At 38.0% G+C, this 18,139-nt stretch overlaps 1 long non-coding RNA gene across 1 annotated transcript; it reads right to left on the bottom strand.

Annotated features, from left to right (window-relative positions):
• Window positions 1–518: 518 nt before the first annotated feature.
• LOC130142306 (uncharacterized) lies at window positions 519–3,836 on the bottom strand. The gene is made up of 3 exons (XR_008819352.1): window positions 3,794–3,836; window positions 854–914; window positions 519–641 (listed from the first exon to the last, which is right to left on the bottom strand). It is a non-coding gene; the product is annotated as an uncharacterized LOC130142306 (long non-coding RNA).
• Between the last annotated feature and the right edge of the window lie 14,303 nt (window positions 3,837–18,139).

Below are 18,139 nucleotides of genomic sequence, written 5' to 3'. Positions count from 1 at the left end.
ACTAACACTGAAAGTTAAAAAATTGTTCAAGACTAATACAGTGAACAGAAAGCTGGATCATGACATAACAAAAAGAGGCATGGCAAGCATATGGGACAAGTGGAAGGCAGAATCTAGACTGCAGCAATAAAACTGGAATTTTCCTTGAATTACAAGCAGTACTTTCTTAAGCTGTCTCTAAGTCAAAATACACCATCAGGTAAAGTAAACATCCACAGGAGTTCAGGTTAGGACATTTGCTTAAAATGGTTAATAGAGTTTTAAAAACAGTTCAACAGTCTCAGTGATATGCCAGAATGGACAGTCAAATATGTATCTTTACCTCCAAACTTGCACATCTATTTTAGTGAGTCTGGCCTCTGTCCTGAAGTGAAGGGAATATATGCTGAAACCATAAATGCAGAGTGCACCCTGGAAACAAGATATGAGTACAAGCATGAGAGCACAAGGCAATAATGGTAGTATTTTCCAGATGGATCTACATGTGACTCCCAGTGGTTTCAGTGGTTACCTGTTCATTAAATTGATTGAAACAACCTTTGGCTTTGGATGGAGCTTTTCTGTTTTAGAGTTTAATCAAGAGGCTGTATGAAAACTTCATCAGGAAGACTGAGAGCACCTTAGGTCCATAACATCCTCACCTGTCACAACAAAGAATAAATAAGATTGTGGGCATATTAAAATATGCTAGGAAAATACATGTTAGGGATTATCAGGCACGGGATATGCATAAACACAGCCATCCCACCCACAGCAAGCCCTGGATGGGATCATGCCTGAACATGGACGCAATCAGGATTGACCATACAGTAATGTAAATCTGCAGAGCACCAGAAGCAGTTTAGCACCTCACCTGTGTCTTGCCTTGCATTGCCTTGTGCAGTATCCTTTGGAAATTTTCGGTTGTGTGATTTCTAAAAAAAACCAACAGACATTATTGAGACAGGTTTATTCAGGAAGCTTATTTGCTTTTTTTTTAATTCTTTAATTTTTAATTGCAAGGTTTTTGCATTAACTGGGAGAACAAACTATTCTTCTAACAGATAAAAGGGAAAAGACTTTTATGTTGTTATAGTTCAAGCCTGAAGAAAACACCAAATATCACAATTCTTATTCTAAATATCAGATTAAATGACCACATTATAACTGACATCACAATTCTTACTCTAAACATTAGATTAAATAACCGCATTATAATTCAACTTACAAAAGTTGAATTCAAAAATAATTCAACTTACAAAAGTATTAAATCATCATACATGTAGTGTCAGTAACAACCCTGGAACTTTTCCACAATTTTATATAAATGCTTATTATGGCTTCAGAGGTCTATAAAAAGCAATCATGTTTCACATATTTAATGCAGAGGAAAGATATGGATTGCATTCTGCTGTAAGGAAAAATCAGGATTCAAAGGTGAATCTGTTTTTCTTTTATTTTTCCTTCCATTTCCTGAATTCTGTTGCCATAGAAATGCTTCCAGCTCTCTGTCACTCCTCCTTCTGAGTAGTGTTACATGCAAGAAACATGGTGAAACTTGTGTTGTTAATTAATAGGGAAATAACTCTTCTGATGACAGTTCTGAAATTATATCCAGCTATATTTCTCAGCAAAATCATATCTACATTCTTCAACTCATTCCAAAAGAGGTTGAAATCAGTACTTTGCCCAAGCTTTAAAATAACAACATTCAGGATGTTCAACTATCACATCAGCATTCTTGTAACTGTGGATGATCATTAACCTATTTAGGCAGCACTCACCAAAAGAAAGTTTCAGAACAAGGAAGTGAAGGGTCCCAAATCCAGGGCCTGCTCCACTCCTGTTGTGGCAGCCAGATGTAATAGCACCTTCCATCAAAGGTTCTGTCTAGATGCTATTGCAGGAAGGGGAGATCAGCTCAATCAGGCTGATGACTCCTTGGGAGGCATTAGCAGCTGACAGCATTTAGGGTGGCCTTGAGTTCACTTTAAACCCAGCCAAGCTGACAAGATATAACCTGAGGTTTTGGGCAATCATGGATAGCTTGAAAGTTCGCTTACTCCCATCTGTTCATGGTCAATGGAGACTGAATCCAGCAGAATAACTGGCTCACATGTAAACTGTAAAGCTAAGGATATTAGAAATCCCAGAGGATTTGTACACAGTGAAGAGAGAGAAGGGTTAAAAAGAGGTTCTTTCAATCTTTTCTTTTTTCGTTTCCCAACCCCCAGAAAAAAAAAAAAAAAAAACAAAACCAAAACAAAACCAAAAAACCAAAACAAAACAAAAAAAACCCAACCAAAACCACTTGCACCTTTACTGAGAAGTAAGACACTTTTTGTTTGAAGAAAAATGAGTCATCTCCATCTGACCTGACACAGCCTGCACATGTGAGTCTATTGTATTGCATTCTGCTGACAAAGGATTTGATAGATGCTGATATGAATGTAACATCCGCTGTCATACAATACAGTAGGAACTAGGGAAAAAAAGATTAAAAAAAAAAAAATTGTTGCCCACCATTTTGCTATCTGACTTCAGTTATTTACTATACAATTTTTCTTACTCATGGTATGAAAAGTAATTCCATACTCTGAAAATATTCATCATCACTATGTGGGACCAGCTGCCTGGACCCAGAGGCCTGGGTTCATATCATCTCATCATATTTAATAACATCTCAGAGCAGTGTTTTCCTTAAAGGAATATGGTACAGAAGAGACAAAAAAGGTGAAGAAGCAGCTGGTCACAGTCATCAAACTGACTCAAATCAACTAGTTTTTCACCTAATTTAATTATATCTATCTGCAAAACACCAGAGGATGAAGGCATAGCCAGAATGTTACAGAGGGAAGGGAAGTTAGGAAAAATATTTAAGTGGATAAATATTAAGGACCCAACTTCTTACAATTCTAGTAAGCTTTCTCAGCTTCCTTTTTTCCTTCTCTAGATTCATAGGCAGATGTGAGAAAATGACATGATAAAAGACTGAACTTCCACCTTAAGTAGAAGAAAAAATGCCAAAAAACCTAGCAAGCAGCCTGCGATAGCAATACTGTGAGAGCGATTTTGAGGAATTGAGAGGTTTGGATAACTTTCAGGAGAACTTCTCAAATTTCAAGTACTTCTCTGAACAAAATCTGGCCTCCAGAACTTCAGGTACACACCTTGCAAGCTCCATTTCTGTTCTAAAAGACACTGTACAGTTAAGACGGAAGCAAAGCTTGCAAAGTTAGCATTCTACACTTATTCTTGAATAACTGAACGTCAATTGTTTTTCTGCCTTAGTCCAAGTACATTTTATAGCTGAAAGCAGAATAAATCTCTCTACCATCACCACCATTGTTCAGATTGTAGAGTAAGTGAATCCACACAAGTAAAGGGGTCCAGAATAGGGGAATTTTTTCCTGCAAAGCACATTTAAACTTGTCTGGAGTTCAGAGGGGGGTGAAAGTAGGGGAAAACAGACATACTTCCAACATTCAAACAGGAAGACCCAAATCCCAGTTCCCTATGGGAAACCCAATAGTTTAAAAAAGACCAAGTAAACTTAATTTAAGCACTGCATTTAAAGCCCGAAGAATCAGAATTTCTGGGGAAAGTGTTGTATGTGCATGTACAGACAGGGTGTAAAACTGCTTCATTTCACACCGACAGCTATTTTATTTTTGATTCTCAGCTGCTCAAGAAGTTTTGTTTACAACCTATCATATACCAGCCATGCAGCAGTAACATTTCATGGAAAAATACCAAATAGAGTAAACCTAAGTGCAGATCACCAGCTCCTGTAATTTGTAATATAAAATCTTACTTCTTTCAAAGTCTGTAGCTCCCAGAATCAAGCAGCTTCACAGGAATCTCAGCTTTCAGATTATAAAAGCAAGTCTCTGACCTTTATAAATGCAGAAGGAAGCTGAAAATATATGGCAAGTCTACTTCAACTCCTCAAAAACATCAAAACAAATTTCAAAACCTCAAGATGCACTCATCAAATTCTTTCTGGGGAAGTCGGGGGACTCTACAGATTTATATTTTTTTCATGTTGGCAGTACTGCAAGTGTCTCTCCATCTCCTGCAATTGCAGTAAGTGTCATAAGTAAAAAAACTCAGTGTAAAAGAAGGCAACAATGAGTCCTAAGCTGCTAAGCCCATATAAAGTTAAATACTTCTCACATACCTTCTGAATCAGGGTTGTCTGGTGGCTAAAGTGAAGGACTAGAGGCACTTCTTTACAATACAATTTGGCATCATGTGAGAGACCCCAGGTTAGTTCTAAGCACGTCACACGATTCTCAGGGAGGCTAGTTAGCTAAGGTATGGTGTGGGTGGATGCAGCTGCCCAGTGGCACGACCTTCACTGGAGTCAGGCAGCACTTACATGGTAGCTCTTGTACCCTGCTCCATTTCACAGTACACAGGCAGCCTCAAGAATCACCATGAGAGCACTGCTGGTCTTGCTGTGTTGGTTCAATGGTGGCTTTCATGAGATAATGATAACTTATTATAGGATAGGTGACAGAGGTAGGCATAACAATGCAATGAAAGATCTGTTGGCAGAATCCATTTAAAATAACCTCTGAAGGATATTCTCAAATGCTTCACTGCCAAACCTAATCACTGCTGGAAATCTCTCTTCCGGATGAGAAGTCTGAGGAAGAAGGAAGGTGTTCAGGAGGGACTATGAGAAGAACGGCTCAGAAAAAGAAAGGGGCTTTCCCAGCTGTTCAGGTGGCTTTGGCTCTTCTTAATGCAACTTTTATCATTACAGGTAAGAAAGAGTTCATGAACCCTGAGCTCCATTTTAATAATTTGGGCATTTAGTTTCTAGTCCCAGTCCAAAGCTATTTATTGGCCTTCAGCAAGCTGTGTTTTTACCAAGAGCTTTTTTTTATCAGTAAAATAGGCATAATATTTACAAAAACCTCACCTCAGACATCTTTTTGCTAGTGTTAATAAAATAATTTGAGATTCTAGAATAAAACAGATACTACAGAAAGTGCCATTCTACACTGTAACCCAGCCTTTCCATTAGATGAGGCAGGAAGGGTCATAAAAAACTGTTTGAGATCTTCCTTCTAAGGCAGAAAAATACAAAGACTTCTGCTACATTTCTGAGATAGCTCATAATTGCTGGACCTGAAATATCAAATAAAAGTTTATCAAGTAGAGTGGGAATCTGCATTAATTTGGGAAACCAGAGCATCTGTAAGACCAGATTGCAAGCTCTTTCTTCCCCCAGTTACTCCCTTACATTCATCCCTATATGTGAAAGTCCAGTGTCTGGAAGTAATTTCTATCTTAACCCTACAGACTGGTGTCCATGAAAGCATAACATCCCAGACCCTGTAATGGTAATGCTTCCATGACATTGTTCTTATTTTGCTATCAAATAAAACAGCTATCTCCTGTATATTTATAGAATAAATGAGACAGGAAACCACAAAAGCATAGGCAAAAAAGAACTGTATAAACAAATTCATTTGAATTTCTTGATTTCCTTTGTTAGACATTGTCAGAGTATTCCACACAAAAGGGTTATTTTTCACAGTTCTCAGCTGTACCTCCAATACCCCAGTAGCCACAAAGTAGTGCAATTCACACATTTTTTTGCAGCCTCAGAAAGAGAGGTCTGGAATCTTTTTCCATCAAAAAGGTTAAAGGACAATTTTTACCCTAAAAGATCTTTACCTGATCCGAAAAGCATAGGCAGTAGTCTACGCAATATACAGAGAACAATAGGATACAGAAGTGCCCATCTTTCAGAAAACAGTCAGTGCAGAAGACAAGTAAAAGCAAGCTGTTGCACACGGACCAGGGTCTGCACTCACTGAATAGCTGCCAAAATAATTTATGCTGTCATGTGATCCATCCTTATAATCAACAGTGAAGACATGGGAGTAGAGGAACAGATGAAAAGTTCTAAATGTGGAGGGTTTTTTAACAGAAAAAAATAATCAAGCAGTCTATTGAAAAATCATAACTGTTATAAGGAGAGGACATTATCATCCAAACAAGGAAAAGGTTCTGGAAAACAAACAGTTCACAGGTATATTTTTTCCAGAAACTCTCACTTCATTATCCTTGTAAAAAACTTTAAATCGCTGAATTACCTTCCGCCATTGTAAGTCTGTTTATTTCCAGCTGCAAGCTGTATAGAAGTGCACAGTGTTCAAAACCTGGAATTTATTAAAAAGTGGTTAACAACAATGTGAATTCCAGCCAGCTGAAAAGAAAAAAGGAGACTGTTAAAGTAGAAAATATTGTTATTCTGACCTCTCTCAGCACCATAACTTCAGTCTGTTTATTTACAGAGATCTTAAAGAGACATGAACTCAAAAAGATTGTGGCATGGTACTCCTGTCAACTATGCTCATCTGGAGAACAGAATTTTATCGGGTAATATACATCTTTCATGACTGTCACATGGTGTTGAACAGTAACATCCTCCCCGAGCTCTTTTTTTTTTTTTTTTTTGAGGGATGGTGGAGGAAAAGGAGGAGGAGGAGGAGGGAGAAGACAGGAAGGGGGGGACGGAGGGGAAGAGATTGAAATCACTTACCCTTTTGTTTAAATATACAGCATCTGTATTTTCCAAGAGTAATGAGTTTACTAGGACAGCTTCAGCAGAGGAATTATAAACCAGTTTTGTAGATCCAAAATTGGTATCATATAAACTTTCAGCTTGGCAGTATCTTCTTGGAACAGGCTTTTCATTAGAAATGTGGCAAAAAAGTCAAGATGTTATGGAGAACCTATTGCCTAAAATTCTTATTAATGTTTATTAATGGGCCTTATCCTGCAGAGTAACGGGCACTTTCAATCCCACATAAATGTTTGGGGTTTTTCTTGATTTCTGAGATTGTACTTAAAAGCAATATGGTTTCTCAAACTTATCCCAGTCCAATGATTGCTTAAAATATTATTTCTTCATTTCAGAGATAAGCCAATGTTGTAATTAATTATATTCTATACACAGCAACTGACTTAGATGTATCTTCAAAAGCCAGGTGGAGATTAAAACTAAGATCTAAGATTCCCTGAACTGCAGGTCTTCCCCAAAGACATTCACGTGTACACATGCTTTTTCCTTAGTATGGTTAATATTCTGTGAACTGTAGACTATATCATAAATAAAAGAGAGACAGTGTAATTAATGTTACTCTTGAAATCAAAACTTCAGCATTTTTTGACCATGTGACTTAACCCATTAAGTGGGGTTATGGCAGTTTTTGTAACCTACTTACTTTCATGTGCATATCAGAAGGCATGTTTCTGTTGTAACATTTTTAATCATTTTTTTTACAAATAAAACCATGAAATATTTCCAGTTGAAAAATTCTCTTAATTTTTTTCTTTCTTTTTCTTGCTATCTCATACCTTTACTCCATGAAGTTTTGTACCTCTTGTCCTGGAACTGCTTTATTCCATCCTTTTTGGGCATGTTTTTGCTTTCAGCTTAACCTGCCTGTAACTCCCCCCCAGCCCCCCCTCCAGTTCTCCTAATATCCTTTCTTTCCTAAGCCTTCCTCTCTCCTCAGCACTGGTGAGGCTCACCTGGAGTACTGTGTTCAATGCTGGGCTTCCCAGTACAAGAGACTTGGACGTTCTGGAATGAGCCTAGCACAGGGCCACAAAGATGAACGAACTGGAGCATCTCTCATACGAGGAGAGGCTGAGAGGGCTGGAAATGCTTACCCTGGAGAGGGGAAGGATCAAGGGGCCCTTATCCATATATATCACATATATACCATAAATACCTAATGGGAGGGACTGAAGAAGAGGGACAGGATAGGAAGAGATGGGCACAAATTAAAACACATTAAATCCCACCTGTACAGTGAAAAGCACATTTTTTACTGTGAGGACAGTCAGATTCTAGCACAGGTTGCCCTAGGAGGCCATGAAGTCCCTGTTCTTAGAGATGTTCAGAATCCAACTGGACATGCTCCGGGACAAACTGTTGTAATTGACACTGCTCTGAGCAGGGAGTTATTTTCCGTGATCCTATAATATGCTCTGGTTCATTACACTAGCCCTTTCCTTTTCTGTCTTTTCCCCCTCCCCAGCTAATCTCCATGTCTTGTCTTGATAGTCTGATGCATGGCTCTTGGTTTCCTGCAGGTCCCTGTGGCCTTTTTCCACAGGCTTTGTGTGTGACTCTGTTTAAAGGCTGGCACCCTTGAAAGACCTACATATGGCTCATTGCTAAAATGGAGGAAAAAATCCATAGGTTTCTGACTTATGTGAGTGCTAGAGTGCATGCTTTAAGCTTGAAATGATTAAACTGATTAAATATAAAATAAAATTGGAACAATCCCAAGCATACAGATCTCTCATCTTGAGGATTCAGAGTTCAGTCAGAGGTTAGAAACCAAGAATGGAAATCTAAGCTGAAATGATTTTAGGACTTGCACTTTGTGGAAACAGAACCAGGACGTTCTGCTTCAGAGTCAAGAGTGGAATCAGTCTGTATGGTATTATATACAGTCATTGTGGGGAGAAGCTCAAGCACTCGGCTCCCAGAGCAGCCTGTGATAGTGTTTCTTCCTCTTCATCCCTTTACCCATGCACAGAACCATTCACACGGACTCTCCCTGCCACCTCCTCCAGAGTCAAGTGGAGAAGATCAGCTGTTCTGCTTTCATGTGTTTCAATAATTCAGGTGCCTCAGCTCTTCTGAGCTGAAGCCAGAAGGCTGCAAGAAAATTCATTCTTGCTATCAAGTGACCTGATCAAACAAGGAAGTTCTGGGACTCTCACAGGAGCGCCCAAACACCATGAAATTTCACACCTGCTTTCCAGACTGAAAAAGCTAGATGGAGTCAATTAACTATCTCCTCCAAAATTAGTTTCTACATTTTATTTCGCCCAGCTTTATTATAAAAGCAGCTGTCTACCAGAAACCCTTTAGCAGATCCCTTGACCAATTCAACTCATGTGCAACCTGTTTGAATCTATCTATACTCATTAGGTTGTCTAGAGACAGCAAATTTTCACCTTGTTTTGAGATGTGTTGCATCACTGTGATGCTTTGCAACAATACTTCCCTCCAGTTTTGATTTTTCCTTATTCCTTTTTTCCTCATCTCCATGTCACTCTTTTCTGGGCACACCATTCAAAACTCTTGGGACATCTTCACAAACACTATCTTACTTTCTAATACCCTACCAGACAAACCACTTTGACTTGAGCATGGTGCAGAGTCTGAACAAGAAAAGACATGCAAGCTGGTGCAGAACTGAAAATATTTACAGCAGCCTCCAAAGGATATAACATAGAATCAATTTCATTAAAACTGTTAATGAAGGTACGTATTTGGAGTGTCCCAATATTTTGGTACCTACCAAGAGAAAAAAAGCAGCTGTGCGTAAATGTGTGTTTGTGTAAACATAGGTAGCTGCACACATCTCTGTGTGTGTGCGTGCACACGTGCATGCCAACAAACAAAAGATGATCTGTTAATCCTATACTGATTTCTGTCGTGTTTTGGAACAGAGCAGTCCCTTCTACAAAAATGCACTCACAAATTATACAGACTTTATCAGGCACTAAAAGGTGAAGCTCCAAAGTAATTGATTAAAAATATTAAACACTTCCAAATAAAAATATATATACTTCAGCTGCAGATATTTTTCTCCAGCAGCTCCGGAGGAAGCACCATATAAACAAGCTAGATCAGTTTCCACTGGATCACCAAAATAAAAAGAAAACAAAAATAAAACTTGAATGGCTGAGGAAAAAGTGTGAGTGAAAATTAATTTCACTATAGAGGACAAGGTGCCGCAAATGGAAATAATTTCATAGAGCATGATTTATAAATAAAAAAACAGCTAAGGATCTTCTGTGCTGTAATACCAGTAGTAAAACACTCCATTTCACAAACGTGCAATATATAAAATGCAAGTGCTTAGCCTGATGTAAAATATAGTGAAAGTAAGCCTTTTTGCTTTCACTATAGAATGATTATGGAAAAGTTTTAATTTAGTTTTAGATGTAATATGTACAACATAAGTATGTATTTATATTTACATGTATTTTTGCACTTCCCCTGTAGTTTAAACATACAACACACAGGGAAATATGCTTGGGTGCATGTTTCCAAGTATGTAATTTTGCTCAAAGCTGTTAGTTGCAGCATCAGAAAATTGTGTCCTCTGCTTTGTATCCACATCTTAAGGTGTGGTGCCGACAGCCATAATGTGAGTTTTGTCACTTGACCTTGTTGGTGAATCTAAGTTGACAGTAAATCATTGCCACATGGCCACACCACCCTCTAGGGGAGTGGAACACATAACTGACTCAGCTTTGTTGTGCAATATTAAATAAGGCAGTTTTATAAAGCAGGCATCAGTCCACTAAGAAATGGAGTAGAAAGCAGAAATTATATACTAGCAAGCTTTGAAAACGACCGTGTCCTGCATGGACTTCCCTTGCCTAAGGGACAGTGGAGAAGGCAGCCATACAATAACTGTGTCATACTGCATAGTTGCAGGCACAGTGGTTTTACAATATATAACATTATTGGAGTTGGACTCTCATATGGTAAATTATGGAAAAATTCACTGATATATATGAAACGTATTTGAGGTCAAGTTACCATTTTAGACCTCCTGTGGTTACAATTATTATTTTTTTAGATGACATTATTTATGGGACTAGATTGATAAATAAAGATGATATCCTAGCCTAAAAATACAGTGTCAAATGCCAGTCTTGCTATAAGCTATAAGAGGCTGAAACATTCCTGCAAGATCCCTCCAACTCTTAAACGTTTCAAAGCTGGTTGTCTGAGCCCCTGCAGCTGAGCCTTTGGTGTAGCTCTAGGGGTGCAAAGAGTACAGGAAAGTAGCACAAATAAGAGGAACTGCAACACAGGTGGGAATCAGGCTGGCTTTTCCACTCTCAGAACGAAAGCAGGAAGAGAATCAGCCAGTCAGTGATCATTCATAACTTGGCTAGTCCTGAGGCTCATCTGGGTTGCACATTAGGCCAAGCCGATACCCAGGGTCAAGGTGGTGCAAAAACACTTATACTACCATCTGGACACAGACGGCCCTGAAACCAGAACTAGAGATACACAGCTCCTCTTTGGAAGACGAGCTGCTTGTTAAGAGAGCCCATCAGTCATGCATGTCAGCTCCAACCGTGTTTTGCCAGGGGCGTTAACAGATAAACTAACAGTTGTTGCTGTAAGAAATCTATCTTCCTCATGTTTGTTAAGTCCTGCTTTAAGGTATCACTTAGCAAATAAAAAATCATCACTAATAAAGCTCTTGGAGGAGGAAGGAGAAAGAACTGCTGAATAAGTGAACCCTGTGCAAGAATTAGAGCTCCTAACCCTTCCTACCTTTGCATTACATTGATCACTGTAAAATCTGTGCAATTGAGAGAGTATATGCTTTAGGAAGCATGTAGTCTGTGAAATATCCATGTCATCAATAACTTGACAGATACAATTTGAGTGGCAGCATATGGCGAAGTCAATGTTATGACAAGCCATTCCCTGGGGTAGGAATACTAATGATAAAAGATTTTACTTAAGTGGAAGCACTAGTAGCATTGGTAGTATTAGGATCAGCTTAGACTGTTTTCATTGCTTAAGTCAAGTGAAAATGGGCAAACAAGGAACCTAATACAATTAAACAGGGTTTTTTTAATGTTATATAACTTAATTCTTTTTCCTTTACTGAAACGGCATTCACTTTGTTAATTGTCCTCAGAAGAAAAATATCTGAGGGGCTGGGAGCTATCATGATGTTGAAAAAATAACTTTGAAAAGGAAAAGTAGTAAAAGATCCTTGAAAATTAGGAGAATGTACTCGTTCTGTAAGACCTTTAGACTGTAATGTCTCCCTTGCTCATTAAAACACCTAAATTTGGGGTATTAGTAAAAAATAATTACTAATGCCAGGATTAGAAAACACCACCATTGCTCTAAGGTAGTTTATAAAGAAATGTTGGTCAGAGTGCTTTAAGGTTTGTGAAAAGAACCTCTTGCATTGTTGCCACAAGAACAAGTTTCTTCATTGTTCTATAGGGCTGATACTCCTAAACTTCCAAAAATTACAGACCTATTGCAGGGTAGCTATGAGAATTCTAGGAACAATACCTTTACACGTCTATCTCTTTCCTGGATTTTGACTTTATAGTACTCACAGTACAACCATCTGCTTTTTTTCAGGACAAGGACTAAGGATTCATTTTCTAGTAGAAGTTGGGCCTACAAAGTGCATTCTATATTATGCTCAGTTAACACTGTGTTTTGCTCAGTTTGCAATGATTTTGTGCTTAACTGCATCTGTTCACTCCATCTTATTAAAACACGGATTATTTGCCCAAGCACTTTGTTCAATATGCAGTGACACCTTCCTCCAGATATTTATATGCAGAGTTCTTATGCTCAGTCCTGATATGAGCAAAGTTCAAACAAGACCATCAGTTTCCTCCCAACCTTCCCTCAAAAAGGTCTTGCTTTTCTTCTACCATCAATACCTATGGAAGGTCTTTGCTCTAGCAAAGGCAAAAGACTCAAATAGCAATAAATTATTAAATGTTACTACTACTAGCAAAAAGCTAAAAGGATCCTTTCCACAAGAGCTAAGGTAACATTAATCTGCCAGTTGGACCTCAAAAACCTCTGAAGCTGAGTCCACAGAGCCGTTGTCCACATACCAGGCTCTCCAGTCTGTTACTTCTAGAAAGGTCCATTGAATCAGGATGCAAGCAGAAAAGGAACTGAGAAAAATGCATTCACAGACTGATTGGGAGAACATTTTTTAATTACATGTGAGTTAGTGACAATACATGCAAGTGTATTATTCTTTCCTTTTGCTAGGCACTGGGATCTATGCAGGCCACAGGAAGGTTTCACATGGATCAAAATGAATCTCTGCATCTTTATGTTATTCAGATAGATACTCAAAAAAGTCTGGTTTCTATTAAAGATTTTTTTCTTTGTCCAAAGCCTGCATTTTGCCTTGGATTTGGAAGGCTTGTGCCTGAGCTTTACCTGTTTCATTAGCCATCACCCTGTTAAAAGGGAAGGGAGGGGAAAAGAACCCATGTCATACCAGAAGAAGTAAAGACACACACAGGAAAATGTTAGAAATATGTGGTATACATGGTACAATTTTTTCTAATCAAAGAAAAACCCCCACCCCCGCTTATTTTTCCCCACATATCACCATCTCTCCATTAACACATATATCCATGCACTCCTCTTGAGGGAAGTTCTACCAAGTCAGAATAAATATGGAAATACAGAGCTCAGCATTTGCTTAAAGGGATTTAATATAATATGTGGGCAATTGGGGGTTAAAGAATAAAATTAGTAGATACAGGGATACATGACATGAGAGAAAAAGGGAACCTGAGGGGCATCAATATAGTTTCAATTTGTTAGGTAGCAAAAGTCAGAGGAATAAGAACAGGGAATCTTCCTCCATTCCCACCACTCACCCTCAAAACTTCATTCCAAACCAAACTGCTGTTTTAAATGAAAAGCATATTTTCTCATCAAGATTAATATATTACTATCAAGTTGTTTATCAAGTTGTTTATCAAGTTCACTACGAATAAAAACATTTTGGAAAGCTGCTGTGGTCCCTAGGCTGGCCTGAAGAATTCTATTCCAGGACGCTTCAGGAATGCTGGCCAGCTGCAAAACTGGGATGAGAGAGGAAACTTCTGGCATGCCCACATGTACCACAGGATTTTCTCCCTAGAGAAGCTGTTCAAGAACATGGTGTATTAGAAAAGCAACACTGCAAATGCTGTGAAATCCAACTTTTCATTGAGGGCCTTCAGTGCAAGTTTTAGTTAAAAATCATCTTTTACGATTTGTGGATTGAAGACAATCGTGTCTTCACGATTTTGGTTTTGATACAAAATCTGAATTTACATTTAACAAGTGTCCTTACTGGAATTCATAATACTACTTGATAATTTAAGGGAGTATGTCTGAAACTGTGAAATATCACATCAAAGTTGAAGGTACTGAAAAACACAAGTCAATAAGAAACATGATTGCATTTGTTCTCTGTGTTGGGAAGACTGTGATTTCATTTTTATTCATTTAAATATACTCCAAAAGAAATCTCTCTCAGAGACATATAATACAATTTTGACATTTACCTCAATGCATTTGTACTACCTAGCTTTCTGGCCCAGAAAAAAATGAGCTGAAAAGTTAAAACTACAAGCTGAGATTTTTGCTATTTCCTACATCTGAACAGTCTGATAACATGAAAAGAACCAAGCTTTCCTCAAAGTATTTTGGCATTTAAATCCAGATCCAAAGCAAAACAGAGAATAAAGAGGACAGAACATTAAAGATAATTCTTTCTAAAGGTCCATGACTTTGGTCTCTGGTAAAGTAAACTGTACTTTTCCAGCTGTGTAAAGTAATTATGTAGTATACAAAAGTTTTCTTAGATCCTTTCTCTTTCCTATCAAGACAGATTTTGCTCCCTAACTAATTCCTTGGTTTTTTATCATAAAGAACCTTCTGGTTTATCATAAAATGACCATTCAGCTTTCACTTTAAAAACAAATATTATCACCTGTATCTGGAAGGAACTGGCAAGGTAAAATTTGCTTGGTACTACTTCAAGATAAGAAGAGCTAGAATGTCAGCCTAGGATAAATACAGCCAGCAAAATGCAACACCATTTTCAAGTTACATCAAAATTCTGATTTAAAAGCCAGGTTCTCTTTCACACTAACTGATGGATAGGAGGCAGAAAAAGAGTGCAGGCCTACACTTACTCTAAAGGCAGAACTTTTAACAGATGCCTCTGTCCAACACTTTTCTTGATAAGAGTTTACAGCATAAGGAATAGAGAAAGAGGTCCCATACTTACAGAGGTACGTATGGTGCTCAGAAAGCACTGTGTCATGTGCATGATATATCAAAAAAGCTGGAAATTGAAATTATTCCCATAGTAAACAAAAAAATACTACTTTTGGCCTCTGACAGGGAAAGGAAAATTCATCATTTACCAGATCAAAATTATTAGTCTACAGGAAAATTGTCATACATTTATTTTATGAATAGGTCTCCTTACGATGTCTGTCTCCATACAATAATATACAAAAGTTTCAGCATTATTGAACTCCATTCCTAGAACTTCATTCTCTAAAGATAAAAGTCTCAACAATTTTACATTTAGTGCATGCTCATGCTTGGATCCATGATGAGAACCCAGATCTGATATTTCGCAAGCAAATAGCACTGTACTATGCAGAACCATAGTTCATTATCCTAGCCTTGTCTTCAACCAAAATAAAAAAAAAAGCACTTGTGAGAGTGTCACTCCAGAAAAAAAAAAACAAAAAAACGGTAAGGAAACCAGTCTTTAGGGACGGACTCCAGGCAACAGACAGTACAGAACCCTGGCAATGCCTCACTTTCCTAATCATTACAACATGGGATTTTTTAAAGTCTAACCTAAATCTTCCTGCATCCACCCATGAACTTCGGTTTTATTTGGTTGTGAGTAATAATAAAGGAGTTGATACTTTGTCTTTTTTCTAAAATGCACTCTAATGATTTTTAGAAGGTCCGAATGTCTGTAGGAGGAAAGAAAAGGTGGAGGAAAAGTTCATCCTCCCATTCAGCTTGATGTCATACAATCCCAAGCTTTTGTGAGAATATAAGGCTATATAAAAATTAAGTTTGACAATCTTTATGTCCTGGGCAATGTTTCAAAAATGTCTGAACTTACCTTCCACCAAGATGATTTTTTTACTCATATCAACCCTTCCCTCTTGATAAATATTATTCCCCTTCTTTGTCCTCCCCACTCACCAGCATGACACTTCTTATCTTGTTCTCTGTTTTCCTGTTAGCCAGTAGGATTGTTGAATATTTTAGAAGGAAAACAGGAGAAGGAAATAAAGGTGGTTTTGGGTTTATGCCAACTGAAACTGAAAGCTGATTATCCAGTCCTATCAACCTGATGTCTGTGTTACAGTATTCCATCATGACACCACACCAGAAGACTTTACAGGTGTCTGCCAGGTGGAATGAGAGTGCTGAAAGAAGAGAAAGTAAACCAGAGCTACTTTTCCTCTCAGACTATTCCTGGAACCCAGACTGAAGTGGTACTGGGGCATCACATCATCTTTTCTCACAGAATGAGACACTTGAGCCCTTAGTGCTCACTCTGTTCTCTAAAAATTCATTAATTCATTATTCTATCACTTAAGATTACCACCTATGAAAGCTGGGATATGAAAATTTCTGGTCTTTTTACAAAAGGCTATTTACTCACATGTAGCTGTTCTGCTAGCAGCCATATACACGTTTTTCGATTTACTGTATAAAAGCATGATATGGCTCTGGAGCTGATTCACTGAAACAAGAAAACCACACAGAAGGAAAAATTCTGTCTCCCTCACGTGATACCCACTTGTAACTCCAGTTCATAATTCTGTAACATGATGTCACAATTTAGGAAAAAAATTGTTTTCAGAGGGCAATGGGAGAACAGTTTGCTGCTGCTTCTCTCCAAGAAATCTTCGTTCCTTACACTCTTCTCTGTCTGCAAATACCTTTTGTAGCTTCCACCCACCAGCTTGCCAAGATTACCTAGGTAGACAGGTCCCCAGCCAAATAAGTGCTTAATAGCCAGGTGGGGCCTTACAGAGATAAAATGCAAAATACATTTCAGTTCTGCCTTTTTTCTGTTCAGCAGTGAAACCTACAAGCCGGCTTTTTAATGTAGTTTGTTAATGGAGCCCTAAAATATAGCCTTTTACGGTCCTTGACTATGAATAAGAGTGTACGCATTTTCAACAGAAAAACATTTTGAGTAGGATTTTAGTGAGAAACCTATTTGACAGATTTGTATTAACAACCAGCTTCAAAGTTAATCAGTGTTTCCACTGACACTGATTGATATGACTCATTTGCTGATTGCCTTCTGATTTGAGTTTGGTGGTGGTTGTGTCTGACACTGGTTTCACAGACATTTTATATTTTAGACTCCGGAATACTACTCCTGCTGTGCTCTAGTAAATACTGCAGAAAAAATTACTTAAGAATTTAGGGTCCTCCTCCCACTTTTATCAGTGGCCTGATGGGTTAATTCTAATCACTTGCCTACCCATAGCTTTGTTTCTCTGGAACTTGAGGCTGATGATACTTTGTAAAATACTTTTAGAGTTACTGATAAAAATTACCTACAAAAACCAGTCAGTATTGTGCTTATGGTAGAAGTTAATCACATTAATAGCTCCTGATTATTTGCTACTTAAAAGTATCTTAATGTTTACAGACCACCCTTTGTCTGAACCTTTTTACCTCTTGCTGTTCCAGACAGCACCTTTATGCTTTTGACATTCTAGTCATTATCAGAGATTCCCACTTCTAGTTAACTTGCCCCATTGCTTGAATAAAAATTTCATTTCACATAAAAAAAATATCAGGATTTTTTTAAAAAAGAAAATTTGACTGCACAACTGCATTAATTGACATAAGACTTGGAAGTAAGTTTAATTGTTAACTGAAACTTTTTTCCTGATTTTTTTTTCAGTTGATATGTTTAATTATAGTAAACTTTATGTGATCATTTAGACAGGCAACAAAATATCTAAGACTGGAATTTTACCATCCTAAAGTCACTATGAAATTTGTGCTGATTTTACTGGCAACATAAATCTCACTCTGAAATTTTACCTGAACACCTTTGGTATTCAGATTTAAAGAACATAACATTTCCCTCTGATTCCTGGTGTTCACTTTTTCCATTCTTCTAGCTGCATCCTACTTTTTTCTACCCTGCCCAACTCTGTAGGGGGTAAACAAGGAAAAGAACAAACTTTGTTTTCTGATTTCCAAAAGGCTTTTCAGTGAAGAAAATGACCAGTATTCTGGTGTGGTATCTGGATAGCCTGTCTGTCTTTTGAGGTAAGGAGGGTTCCTCAGGGGACATATAAATGTACACTTACACTGGCAAGAGATGGTCGAGGGTGCTGTACTCACCAAAGTCACCGGCATCATATGAACAACGAGACTACACGCTATTATCAGGAACACATACTTTATTCAAGCAGAAGCCGTATATTTTCTAGGCACCGCTGCAGCACAGTAAAAAAGAAAGATGGGGTACAACCATAAACCCATAGCCCAGTGCTGGCATCCAAGCTGGGGTCA

The sequence above is a fragment of the Falco biarmicus genome, chromosome Z (genome assembly GCF_023638135.1).
Source record: "Falco biarmicus isolate bFalBia1 chromosome Z, bFalBia1.pri, whole genome shotgun sequence".
Lineage (NCBI taxonomy): Eukaryota > Metazoa > Chordata > Aves > Falconiformes > Falconidae > Falco > Falco biarmicus.
The sequence above is the reverse complement of the archived record's forward strand: the minus strand, read 5'-3'. Positions and strand labels throughout refer to the sequence as shown.